The following is a 13,204-nucleotide window of genomic DNA, read 5'->3' as shown; positions in this document are numbered from 1 at the left end:
CTTAAGCTTAGTTATCATCTAATGATCAAAACCTAACCTTTAATTTAACAAATAACTAACAAATCAGAAAACTAACCTTATGCTTTGGCTTTCTCGTATGAAAGAACAAAGAGGAGAAGAAGAAGAAGAATCTCTAGATATTTCTTCTTATCCATTTCCTTCGTATATATCCCCAACATATCACATTTTAATTCATTTAATGGTTAAATGACCATTTTGCTCTTTAATTCCTTTAATAATTACTAATAACTTTCAGGAAATATTTCCAAACAAATCATTAGACTATACAAATATCCTATTTAAATCACCAAACTCTGAAGTTTTATGATTTAGTCACTAACCCGTATTTTGGGATGTTACAAATCTCTCCCCCTTAAGAAAATTCGTCCTCGAATTTTCATTGTACAAAGATATGGGGATATTGAATCTTCGTGTCCTCTTCACGTTCCCACGTCGCTTCTTTCACCTTGTGATTTCTCCACAACACTTTGACTAATGGAATAGTCTTGTTCCTTAATTGTTTAACTTCATGGGCTAAAATTCGGACTGATTATTCCTTATATGTCAAATCCGATTACACTTCTATTTCTTCTGGTGATATAATATAGGAGGGATCAGATCGATACTTATGAAGAATTGAAACATGAAAGACATTGTGAATTTTCTCCATTTCAGGTGGCAAAGCTAATTGATATGCCACTGGTCCCACTCTCTTAACGATTTCATATGATCCAATAAACCGATGACTCGATTTTCCTTTACGTCCAAATCTCAGTACTTTCTTCCACGAAGACACTTTCAAGAACACTTTATCTCCGATTTGAAACTCAATTTCTTTCCTTTTGAAATCAGCATATGATTTCTGTCTATCAGATGAAGCTTTCAGATTATTTTGAATTACTTGAACTTTCTTTTCCATTTCCTGAATCAACTCAGGACCAATAACTTCTCGATCCTTAAGTTCATACCAATTCAAGGGTGTACGACATATTCTCCCATATAAAGCTTCATAGGGAGCCATTTTGATGTTTGACTGATAACTATTGTTGTATGCAAATTTAGCAAGTGGCAAATATTTTTCCCACAATCCTTTAAATTCGATAACACAAGCTCTTAACATATCCTCCAGAATTTGAATAGTTCGTTCAGATTGACCATATGTCTGAGGATGAAACGATGTGCTAAATTTCAGTTGTGTGCTCAATGCTCCATGTAAAAACTTCCAAAATCGTGACGTGAATCTAGGATCCCGATCAGAAATTATGAAAACAGGTACACCATGTAACAATATAATCTCTTTAATATATAACTCATCATATTTATCCATAGAGAAATCAGCTCGTATCGGAATGAAATGAGCTGACTTAGTCAACCTGTCTACAATCACCCATATTGAATCTCTTTTGTTCTGAGTTAAAGGCAACCCCATCACAAAATCCATCGTTACATTCTCCCATTTCCATTGAGGAATTGAAATTGATTGTAACAGTCCCGACGGACCCTGATGCTCAGCCTTAACTTGCTGACAAGTCAAACACTTAGATACGAATTCTGTAATGTCTTTTTTCATTTTCAGTCATCAATATCGACTCTTGAGGTCCATATACATTTTGTTTCCTCCTGGATGCATCGTTAATGGACTACAGTGAGCTTCCATTAATAAATCATTCTTTAATTCATTAACATCTGGAATCACTAGCCTCCCTTGATAATAAAGGTTCTCATCAGTTTTCATCTCATAATCTGTACACTCTCCATTCTTTATTTGCTGCAATTTCTTTGAACATTTTTCATCTTTAGCTTGTAATTCTTTAATTCGATCTAACCATGATGGTTTGATAGTCAATTCCGCACAAATTGCACCATCTCCGCCTAATGATAGTTTAGCATCCATAGCTCGTAAGGCTGCAAACGTCTTTCGGCTTAAAGCATCCACTACAACATTTGCCTTTCCGGGATGGAAATCAATCACAACATCATAATCCTTGAGAAATTCCACCCATCTTCTCTGTCTTAAATTTAACTCTTTCTGAGTCATCAAGTACTTTAAACTTTTGTGATTCGTATACAAGTAAGATTTTTCACTATACAAGTAATGACGCCAGATCTTTAAAGCGAACACTACTGCAGCCATCTCCAGATCGTGTGTCGATAATTCTTCTCATACGGTTTTAATTGTCTCGAAGCATAGGCCACCACCTTGCTTTCTTGCATTAATACACATCCTAAGCCATTATGAGACACATCACTATACACTACAAAGTCCTTGCCAGACTCAGGTTGGACTAACACTGGAGCTTCTGTCAAAATCTTCTTTAACTTTTCAAAACTCTCTTGGCATTCTTAAGTCCAAGTAAATTTTACTTCCTTTCTCAACAGCTTAGTTAGGGGTAATGCTATTATTGAAAAGTTTTTAACGAACCTTCGATAATAACCAGCTAACCCCATAAAACTTCAAACTTCTGACACATTCTTTGGAACTTCCCACTCCATAATAGCTTTAATCTTTTGAGGATCCACTCGAACTCCTTCTGCATAAATTACATGTCCAAGAAATGCCACTTCATTCAACCATAATTCACATTTAGAGAATTTAGCATAAAGCTTCTTGTCTCGTAAATTCTGCAAGATAATCCTCAAATGATAACTATGCTCTTCCTCTGACTTTGAATATATTCAAATATCATCAATGAAAACCACCACGAATTGATCCAAATAGGGTTTAAAAATTCTGTTCATTAGATCCATGAAAGCAATTGGTGCATTCGTAACATCCTTACCCTCGTTCTAAGAGGACGACCTCAATAGTATGGCGTGGTGGAGTGTCTACTCAAGAAGGTGTTAGTTAAGGCTGTAAAATAAGGTACTCTATCATGTTTATATAACACTCTAACCCGTACCCGACTCGAATACGTGTCCGAGGTGTCACTTTAACTTTTCAAACTTTGACTCTTAAAGAAAAACCCCGGGAATTTAAAACTTTGTTTAAAAACAAAATACATTAATTTACATAAAAGATACCACAAAATACAAACTCGATCAGAGAGCTCCTAATTAACGACTTATTACATGCCAACACTCTATACACAACAAAATACCTACTTTGTTGAATACTTCTGATCTAATCTTCTAGTAATAATACTGTCATTGCTACTTTTATTCTTGCTCTTCTCGTTTCTTGGTACCTACGTGTAAATCACTTACACGCTAAGTCATAGACTTAGTGAGGCAATAAATAAACATGTAACAGTAGATTCATGAATATGCATTCTTACCATTTGATCATGATATTTCAATATGCATGTATATATTTCATATGACATATATAACCAAGTCATGCACACATGAAACTTACCTTTTTGCATCACTTTCACTTTAATTTATATTTCAATTGCCTATGTATATTGTTATTGAGAATAAAGGTATGTGAGTACATTGAGGTTGTACACTAACACAGCTCGTATAAATTCCCTCATAGGCATCGAACATTTGTTCAATATTCATCCCGAATGACTGATATATATGTTCCGTAGGACCACTACGTCCCGAAGGACTACAATACCCTCGATTCTTGGCATGCCAACTATACCTATAACTCTCGTATCATATACTATGGGCATTTACGATGAATACATTTCTCATCACTTGTTCTTTCTTTTCTGTCACATACCACATGTATGTGTAACCATTTATTTCATATCATATCACATAGCTTATCTCATTTCACATTGGTCATGTCTCATAGCATATATCACATATGCATATAATCATGTATATCATATCATATATATTATGTTTTATGCTCTTATGTCTATGCATATCATGTAACATATATAATAACCTATAACTATTTCATGTATTCATGCACATATAAGAATCACAAATCAAATAACATTTTAGGAGTCACTTCTTACCATAGTAACTCCATCACTAGCTCATCGCAAGCCAATGTTCGTTCAATAATATAAGTACAATTAAAATTGCACTCACTGTAGCCTTATTTGCTTTGATTTGATCCTAATCGTTTGATTATTCCGGAACTTGTTTAGACTCAATATCTACATAAATAGAACATTTCAAAACAACTATCAGAAGCCTAAACCTTAAATTTGATGTTAACAACTTAGACCAAAATAAAGAACCAAATTCCATTTTTCATTTAGAGGGGAATCGATACCCCCTTAACATGCTGGAATTTTTGGTTCAAGAGTGGGAATCAATTCCCATTCATAGGGTATCGGTTCCCTCTATCCATAAATTGTATTTTAAGCCCGAAAATCATCAATTCTTCATTCAATTCTTCTATTTTAAACCCCTACCATGTCATTAAACTCAACTACCATTACTTAAACCAACTTATATCCATGAAAATCATCTATAACTTCAAAATCCTATCCTTTATATGTAATTCAAGAATCATACTCAATATGTTCTAAATACAATTCTAACACTTCATATTCCTTATTTAACATGATGACAAGTCAAATTTAACTTCAAATTCAACTTATCAACTCTTTTCTAAAATTTCATATAAAAACCCGTTTTCTTTAATTTCTTATAACTTCTTCATCTTTTGATTATAAGAGAACTTAAGCTTTCCTTAGGCTTAGTTATCATCTAATGATCAAAATCTAACCTTTAATTTAACAAATAACTAACAAATCATAAAACTCACCTTATGCTATGGCTTTCTCGTATAGAAGAACAAAGAGGAGAAGAAGAAGAATCTCTAGATATTTCTTCTTATCCATTTCCCTTGTATATATCCCCCAACATATCACATTTTAATTCATTTAATGGTTAAATGACCATTTTTCCTTTTAATTCCTTTAATAATTACTAATAACTTTCAGGAAATATTTCCGAACAAATCATTGGACTATACAAATATCCTACTTAAATCATCAAACTCTGAAGTTTTACGATTTAGTCACTAACCCGTATTTTGGGATGTTACAGTTTCAGTCGGATCCTAGCAGGTCGGGTAAAATTAGGTACAAGTTAAGTCAGGTTAATTTGATGGTTTGACTCGGATCAGGTCGGGTACAGGTCAAATCAGTTCTAGTTATTTTAAGGTTAATTAACACCATATTCATATCGGGTTCAAGTCGGGTCATTTTCAGTTTAGATCGACGTCAGTTTAGGTCAAAATAGTTTAGGTCTGAAGCATATAAAGACTAGTTAATTCAGGTTCAGGTGCACTTCAGTTAGATCTCGTTCAGATCGGGTTACATCATTGATAGATAAAATTCAGGTCAGATGTTTACCAGATACAGATTGAGTTCATGTCGGGTCATTTTTAATTTTGGATTAATTATTTTGTCGTCTTTGGTGATTGTTGAATTCCAAGTTGTAATTGTATATGATTTCGAGTAAATTAAAAAAATCATGGATCAATTTTGTAAAAAAATATAAATTTAAGGACAAAATTGAATAAATGTAAAATTACAAATAAAATTTTAAATAAATTAAGGGTAAAGTATAGTAATAGTTACTAAACTTTTCTAAAGCTTTCATTTAGGTCTCTCAACTTTTAAAACTTGCAATACAGTCCCTCAATATTTAGTCTGTTTACAATATGATCTCCTAACATTTAGTCTGTTTGCAATATGGTCCTCAACGTAACTGTTGATGGGCCATATTGCAAAAGGACTAAATATTAGGGGACTGTATTAGAATTTTTAAAAGTTATGGACCTAAATAAAAACTTTAAAAAAAATCAATGACCATTAGTATACTTTACTCTTAATATTATTTCTTCATGTACACGCATAATTCAGTTTCTAATTACCAATCAACGTAGGCTGAACAACCGATAGGTCATAGGTTTCAGATTCCGTAAACCTGAATCAATCGTCTTAAATCTTGTTTCCCTGCATTTATTTCAGGGAGCCGAGGAAGAGGGTAAGAATAGGGGCAGTTGTGCGGTGCGGCGCCTAAAAAACGGCTAATATACGGCGTGACCGGTTAAACAAGTGACCGGTTAAAATTTAGACCGGTTATGTTCTATTATTTAACCGGAAATATTATAAAGTACAATAACACACTAGGTAGCGCTTATATAATGTAATAGGTAGCGCTTATATTTACCTATTTTATAAGTAAACCGGTATATTTATACAGATAGCATTGCAAATTTACCTATTACATTATATTATATTGAAAGTGTCCATACTTTTTATAAAAATGATCGATACTTTAACAGTGTTTCATGTTTTCCACCTACAATATTAATTTAATAATTTCATTTGCACAAAAAATTATTTGATTGTTTTGATATTTTATAAAATAATATTTAGAATTTTTAATTTAATAATAATATATATCGTAACGTAAAAAATAAATCATTAGACGCATATAATTACTAAATTAATATCTTAAAACTCACTCAAAAGATAACCTTAAATTAATGTTTTCCACACTGAAAAAAGTATAGACACTTTTATAAAAAGGATAGACACTTTACAATATAACCACTACCTATTACATTATATAAACGATACCTATTACATTATATAAGGGCTACCTATTACATCATATGTTTACCTATTATATTGAAAGTGTCCATACTTTTTATAAAAAGGATCGATACTTTTTTTAAAAGTTATGTAATTTATGTTTCAATTTTTTTAACAGTGTTTCATGTTTTCCACCTACAATATTGATTTAATAATTTCATTTGCACAAAAAATTAGTTGATTGTTTTGATATTTTATAAAATATTATTTAGAATTTTTAATTTAATAATAATATATACCGTAACGTAAAAAATTAATCATTAGACGCCTATAATTACTAAATTAATATCTTAAAACTCACTCAAAAGATAACCTTAAGAACACTTGAAGAAGCAAGAGAACAACTATCCAAGCAATCAAAAACGAGAAAATCCCAACATGATAACAACTGAACATATCATATCAATGTTCCTTTTGCTTGGCACCATATGAGCTTTGGATTTTGATGAGCATCGGAAGTATTTCAGACTTATGATTTGGGTGGTACTCAACTTATGATTTTAGTTGCTATTTGTTACATTTCTTGTATACCACCCAGATCATACGCCCGAAACGTTTCTGACGCTTTAAAGTTGACCAAAAAATAAAATGGTCGGGATTTCCCTCGCGTTTATACGTTGGAAAAAAAACAATGGAAATTAGGAATAATCAATGATAACATGCATATTGGCTTGGGCTAATATTTATAGTGGAGCCGAAATAAATATTGAAATTCAAACTCAAATTGAAATTTAAATTCAAACTCCAATTACATATGAAATGAATTTGAAATGCAGTGTTAAATTGAACATGAAAATTGCATAATTGATTCAAACTGTTCAAGTAACATGCTTTATGAACCATCAAGCTAAAAGACAATATTGATTGAGTTCAAAGCTGAGTGTGAGTTGATGGAGTTGTCACACTTGTCACATGGTTGGAATAAAGTACTCACATGCGAGATAGATTGTTTTGTTATACATAACCCATCTCAACGAAATTAATCCAATGAAAAAGAGTTATTTCTAACAAAGTCCGGAACATTATTTTTCCAAATAATGTACCCATAACAATGTTCAATTAATGTACCCACAACAATGTTTAATTGATTTGTTGTTTAATTTCAATTGAATTATTGATTTAATAATTCATTTGCACAAAAAATTATTGATTGTTTTGATATTTTATAAAATAATATTTAGAATTTATAATTTAATAATAATATATATCGTAACGTAAAAAATAAATCATTATACGCCTATAATTACTAAATTAATATCTTAAAACTCACTCAAAAGATAACCTTAAATTAATGTTTTTCACAGTGAAAAAAGTATTGACACTTTTATAAAAAGGATAGACACTTTACAATATAACCACTACCTATTACATTATATAAACGATACCTATTACATTATATAAGGGCTACCTATTACATCATATGTTTACCTATTATATTGAAAGTGTCCATACTTTTTATAAAAAGGATCGATACTTTTTTTAAAAGTTATGTAATTTATGTTTCAATTTTTTTAACAGTGTTTCATGTTTTCCACCTACAATATTGATTTAATAATTTCATTTGCACAAAAAATTAGTTGATTGTTTTGATATTTTATAAAATATTATTTAGAATTTTTAATTTAATAATAATATATACCGTAACGTAAAAAATTAATCATTAGACGCCATAATCGCTGACGAAACGTCTCAATCTTTCGAGTGGGTGCTACAGAATTTTTTAGAAGCCATGATGAATAAATCACCTATTTCTGTTGTAACCGATGGGGATAGGGCAATGCAGAGGGCTATCAAATCTGTTATCCCTTATGCTAAGCACAGATTATGTTCTTGGCATCTTTCTCGCAATGCACAAGCTAACATTGGTGACCCAAAGTTTACAGCAGCATTCTCAAAATGCATGGCTTCCTGGTGGACAACCAAGGAATTTGATATTCAATGGCGTTCGATTGTTTCAGAATTCAACGTCCAAAAGCATCCATGGGTGATTGAGAAGGGAAATACACGACACTTATGGGCACAAGCATATCTAACCGGTCATTTCTTTGCCAATATTCGCTCAACACAAAGGTGCGAGTCTATGAATGCTTCACTAGCTATTGCACTGAAACACAAGAAGACATATTTAGATGTTGTTCGTGCAATTGAAGATGGAATTAGTAGAATGCGTATGAACGAGTTGAAAGCGGATTACTTAAGTTCCCATACGAAGCCCTTCCAGATCACAAAACTGGTCGACCTTGAAAGCCATGCCGCTGCGATTTTTACCCGCGAATCTTTTCGTGTGTTCCAAGATGAACTTATACGGGAGACATTGTACCGGATTGAGGCAGAGATTAAGTCCTTATCAGATGAATGTCAACATTATATTTTGTCAAAGTACGCAGAAAAAAATAGGAAATTTGAAATTAGTTTTGATTCTCGTACGAAAACTCTAATTTGCTCCTGCAAAAAATTCGAGACCGTTGGACTTCTGTGTCGCCATCAACTTCACATTTTGAAGCAATTGGACTACACATATTTGCCCGGGACTTTGATTCAAAGTAGGTGGACTAATGATGCGAAGGCTTCTGCACCCAGCTATGTTGATTTGAATGTGTCTCCAGAAGTGATGCAAATGGCAAGGTTCGCTGCTCTACGTTCAACGTCAAGTAGGTTATTCTACATTGCATCAAAGACAGACGAGTATTTCAAAACCGCAAGAGATGAGATAAAAAAACTAATAGAAGAATTAGAAAACTCGTTTGGTTTGAATCATTCAGTCAACCAGAGCATTGTAGTAAACAATGTTCGTGACCCTCAACGAAAACAACGCAAGCGAAAAGAAGTGCCAAAGAACAAGGTCGAGAAGAAAATTAGGCAATGTGGGTACTGCAACGGTGAGGGGCATAACAAACTAACATGTCCTCAAGTCAAGCTTAGTTTGAGTACAAGCACACAGCCTACATCAACTGATTTTTCGAAGACGGAATGGAATGACAACGATCTCCATATATATATCGTAAGTATCAACATGACTCCTATTGTATGTACATATAAATATTTTGAATGAAGGAAGAAAAACCGCGTTACTTCAAATTACCGACACTTTTTTCAATGGTATCGACACATTTTTATTCCAATCTGGACATAAAGTACCGACACAATATTATAAAGTGTCGATATAGGTTGTAGACCTATTCGCTCATAAAACCAGTATATTTATACCGGTTATATTACAAAATTATCTATTACATTATAATTATGGGTTCCGATGTGTAAAATGTCGACACTTTTTTAAATCGTATCGACACATTTTTCTTCCAATATGGACATAAAGTACCGACACAATATTATAAAGTGTCGATATAGGTTGTAGACCTATTCGCTCATAAAACCGGTATATTTATACCGGTTATATTACAAAATTATCTATTACATTATAATTATGGGTTCCGATGTGTAAAATGTCGACACTTTTTTAAATCGTATCGACACATTTTTCTTCCAATATGGACATAAAGTACCGACACAATATTATAAAGTGTCGATATAGGTTGTAGACCTATTCGCTCATAAAACCGGTATATTTATACCGGTTATATTACAAAATTATCTATTACATTATAATTATGGGTTCCGATGTGTAAAATGTCGACACTTTTTTAAATCGTATCGACACATTTTTCTTCCAATATGGACATAAAGTACCGACACAATATTAAAAAGTGTCGATATAGGTTGTAGACCTATTCGCGCATAAGACCGGTATATTTATACCGGTTATATTGCAAATTTACCTATTTTATTATAATATGTTGAAAGTGTCCATACTTTTATAAAAAGGATCGATACTTTTTTAAAGATATGTAATTTATGTTTCAATATTTTTTAAGTATGTTTCATGTTTTCCACCTACAATATTAATTAATAATTTCATTTGCACAAAAAATTATTTGATTGTTTTGATATTTTATAAAATAATATTAAGAATTTTTAATTTAATAATAATATATACCGTAACGTAAAAAATTAATCATTAGACGCCTATAATTACTAAATTAATATCTTAAAACTCACTCAAAAGATAACCTTAAATTAATGTTTTCCACAGTGAAAAAAGTATAGACACTTTTATAAAAAGGATAGATACTTTACAATATATTAAAAAAGTATAGACACTCAAATTTATATGTACACATAACAACAAATAAGGAATAATTAATGAAAATATACACACAATATAATCACACCAAAATATAAATACACAAGAATGTTCAAATAATGTACCGACAAACAAAATTAATCCGATGAAAAAGGGTTGTTTCTAACGAAGTCCGGAACATTAGAGGCCTTCAACAAATTTTCCAATACTCTCGTATGTTTCCGCCTTTTTCTGAGGACATACATAAATAATTTCAATTATCAAACTAATGAGGTGCAATTTTACTAACAATAAATTAAATTCGCATAAGCATGAATAAATTTGTGTCATACCTAGAGCTTTGTCGTTCGAATGGGAAGCAGCGTCAAAGGTATGTGGACATATGTAATTGTATTTCTATATAAACACATAAGTTGTTAAAATAATCAATGTCTGAACACCTGTTCAACTGGAAAAACATATTGCATAAATGCAACTTACCGGATTATAAATCATTTTTTCCGTTGAATCATCGACCAAAAGTGTATTTAGCTCGTTAAAATCTGGACACGCGTTCCAAACATCATTGAGATCTTTACAGTAGGTAACAGAATCGTATGTTTTGCATTTTTTTTGATCCTGTTCACAAACAGTCGAACATAAATATGTAGGAATCATAGACAACGAAAAGTCAGCAAACTGTAATGACATTCATCTTACCCACACGAATAGAAAATGCTCGGAAAATACAGGTAGTTTCTCAAGTACACGGTCGACGTTATGCCTGAGATTGTAATCAAGTTGAATGTTAACATTCAATGTATATTAACGATTTTGACTACAGTAATTCAATTGCCTCAAACATGTTCTAACCTCATCTTTGAAGACCAAAGGGCAACAACAAAATTGTCGACACAAAATTGCATAAATTCAAATAATCCTCTTCTGAGGACAACATCTACAACATGAAGAAAATGAGATTAAAGTTCTACGCTTATATGTTAAAATAATGGATACAAAAGGATAGAATTAAAACCTGCCGGCAATCTTGGTATGTAGGCAAGGACACCATTGAGATCAAAAATTAAAAGTTTTCTTGAAGGCGGCGTTGCAGACACGATATACTTGTTTGGATCATCATCTTCATCATCATCATCATCATTGTCATCATCTTCATCGCCAGCTTCATCGTCATCATCATCATCATCGTCATCTTCATCTTCTGCGACCGCTTGGTTGTCCACATCTGTTAAAAGAAAATAAAATAAAGTTCAGAACGTGTAAATGTTAAGAAACATAGATAATGAATTACCTAACTCGTTTGATGTCGTTGACGTAATTCGTTACGCAACATGGAGACTTCACGTTGCAATGATGAAATATCGGATCGCATTCCACTCACAAGGGAATCAATATGCTCCCGAAAATTGACCATGTATTCCATCACGGTCTTAATTGTGACATCCTCTGCAACTGGAGCTTCTTCCATCATTGCGTCTCCACTTGGTTGCTCTTCTTCATGGCCAACGGGGTCCATTTCCTCCCTCTCATGATCTAATCCGACCTCCTTGACACGCTTCCAACCGAGTTTTTCAACAAAATCATATCCCGCTTTTTAATAAATACCATGTCAATCTTGCGGGTTAATCGAACAGGGGCGTCATGCGAAAAATCAACTTCCTTCTTCTTCAACAGATGGGTGATGACACATCCATATGGTAGTGTAGTTGAAATTGTTGCTCCCTTTGTGACCATATATACAATTGTATTAAATATGAGTTTTGCAATGTTTGGAGCTGTTTGGATTTATACTTTGCTATCACCAATAATCGCTGTCTCGAAGTGTTGAATGTTTTCCCCCACTAGGCCGGATATACCATGTGAGCATTTTGTGAAACACTCTCGACTCTACATCGAGGTGAATTGGGCTATTTCTAGTAACCCGTTTAATTGTAGACCAATCTACACCATTTTCATCTGAATCCCCTATATTCGCTACACCTAAACCTCCGCAATAGTTTCTGGAGATATATATATATCCTTCCCCATGACATGTGTATTAATTCCTATTATATTAGTCTTATTAGGCTCGTGCTGTAAGGAAGCATTGTTGTAGAAGACTCTAACTAGGTTGGGATAATATCTTGGTTCTACACCAAGGAATTCAAGCCATCCCCAAGATGTAAATGTGGATTTAAAACTAAATGCATATTTATCATCAAACAAGAAACCTAGGTCAATGACACGTTCGGGACGAATCTTCCTTACTTTAAAACTCGTCTGCCATCTTTGTTTCTCCATGTCGGATCTAAAGTTCAGAGTTTCGAAGGACCTGATTTCCTCAGAAGAATCGTTTGTTACAGAAGGAGGTGGTTGAGAAGAACTGGGTTGAGAAGAGCTTTGAGAAAGACCTCGCTTCTGACGCTGACGTTTTGGAGCCATTTTGGTTGGATGCTACCCCTATTACAATGGAACACAAACACATTCAGGATAAAAACTCCAATATAGAAATCAATCAAACCCATAAAATATCGATAAATTTACCTGAATATCTGATCGTCAC

The 13,204-nt window shown here is 32.8% G+C and overlaps 1 protein-coding gene across 1 annotated transcript in view; it reads left to right on the top strand.

The window, feature by feature from the left end:
* Positions 1–9,477, top strand: part of LOC120190338 (glutamate receptor 3.3-like) — a 30,848-nt gene extending 21,371 nt beyond the window's left edge. The window contains exons 9-10 of the mRNA XM_039193428.1: positions 8,205–8,206; positions 9,465–9,477. The gene's annotated coding sequence lies outside the window, so the exon portion shown is untranslated. The remainder of the gene's footprint in view (positions 1–8,204; positions 8,207–9,464) is intronic.
* Positions 9,478–13,204: the final 3,727 nt, after the last annotated feature.

This window comes from Hibiscus syriacus, unplaced genomic scaffold (assembly GCF_006381635.1).
Source record: "Hibiscus syriacus cultivar Baekdansim isolate YM2019G1 unplaced genomic scaffold, ASM638163v2 tig00116962_pilon, whole genome shotgun sequence".
NCBI lineage: Eukaryota > Viridiplantae > Streptophyta > Magnoliopsida > Malvales > Malvaceae > Hibiscus > Hibiscus syriacus.
This window is presented reverse-complemented; position numbering and strand designations above follow the sequence as displayed.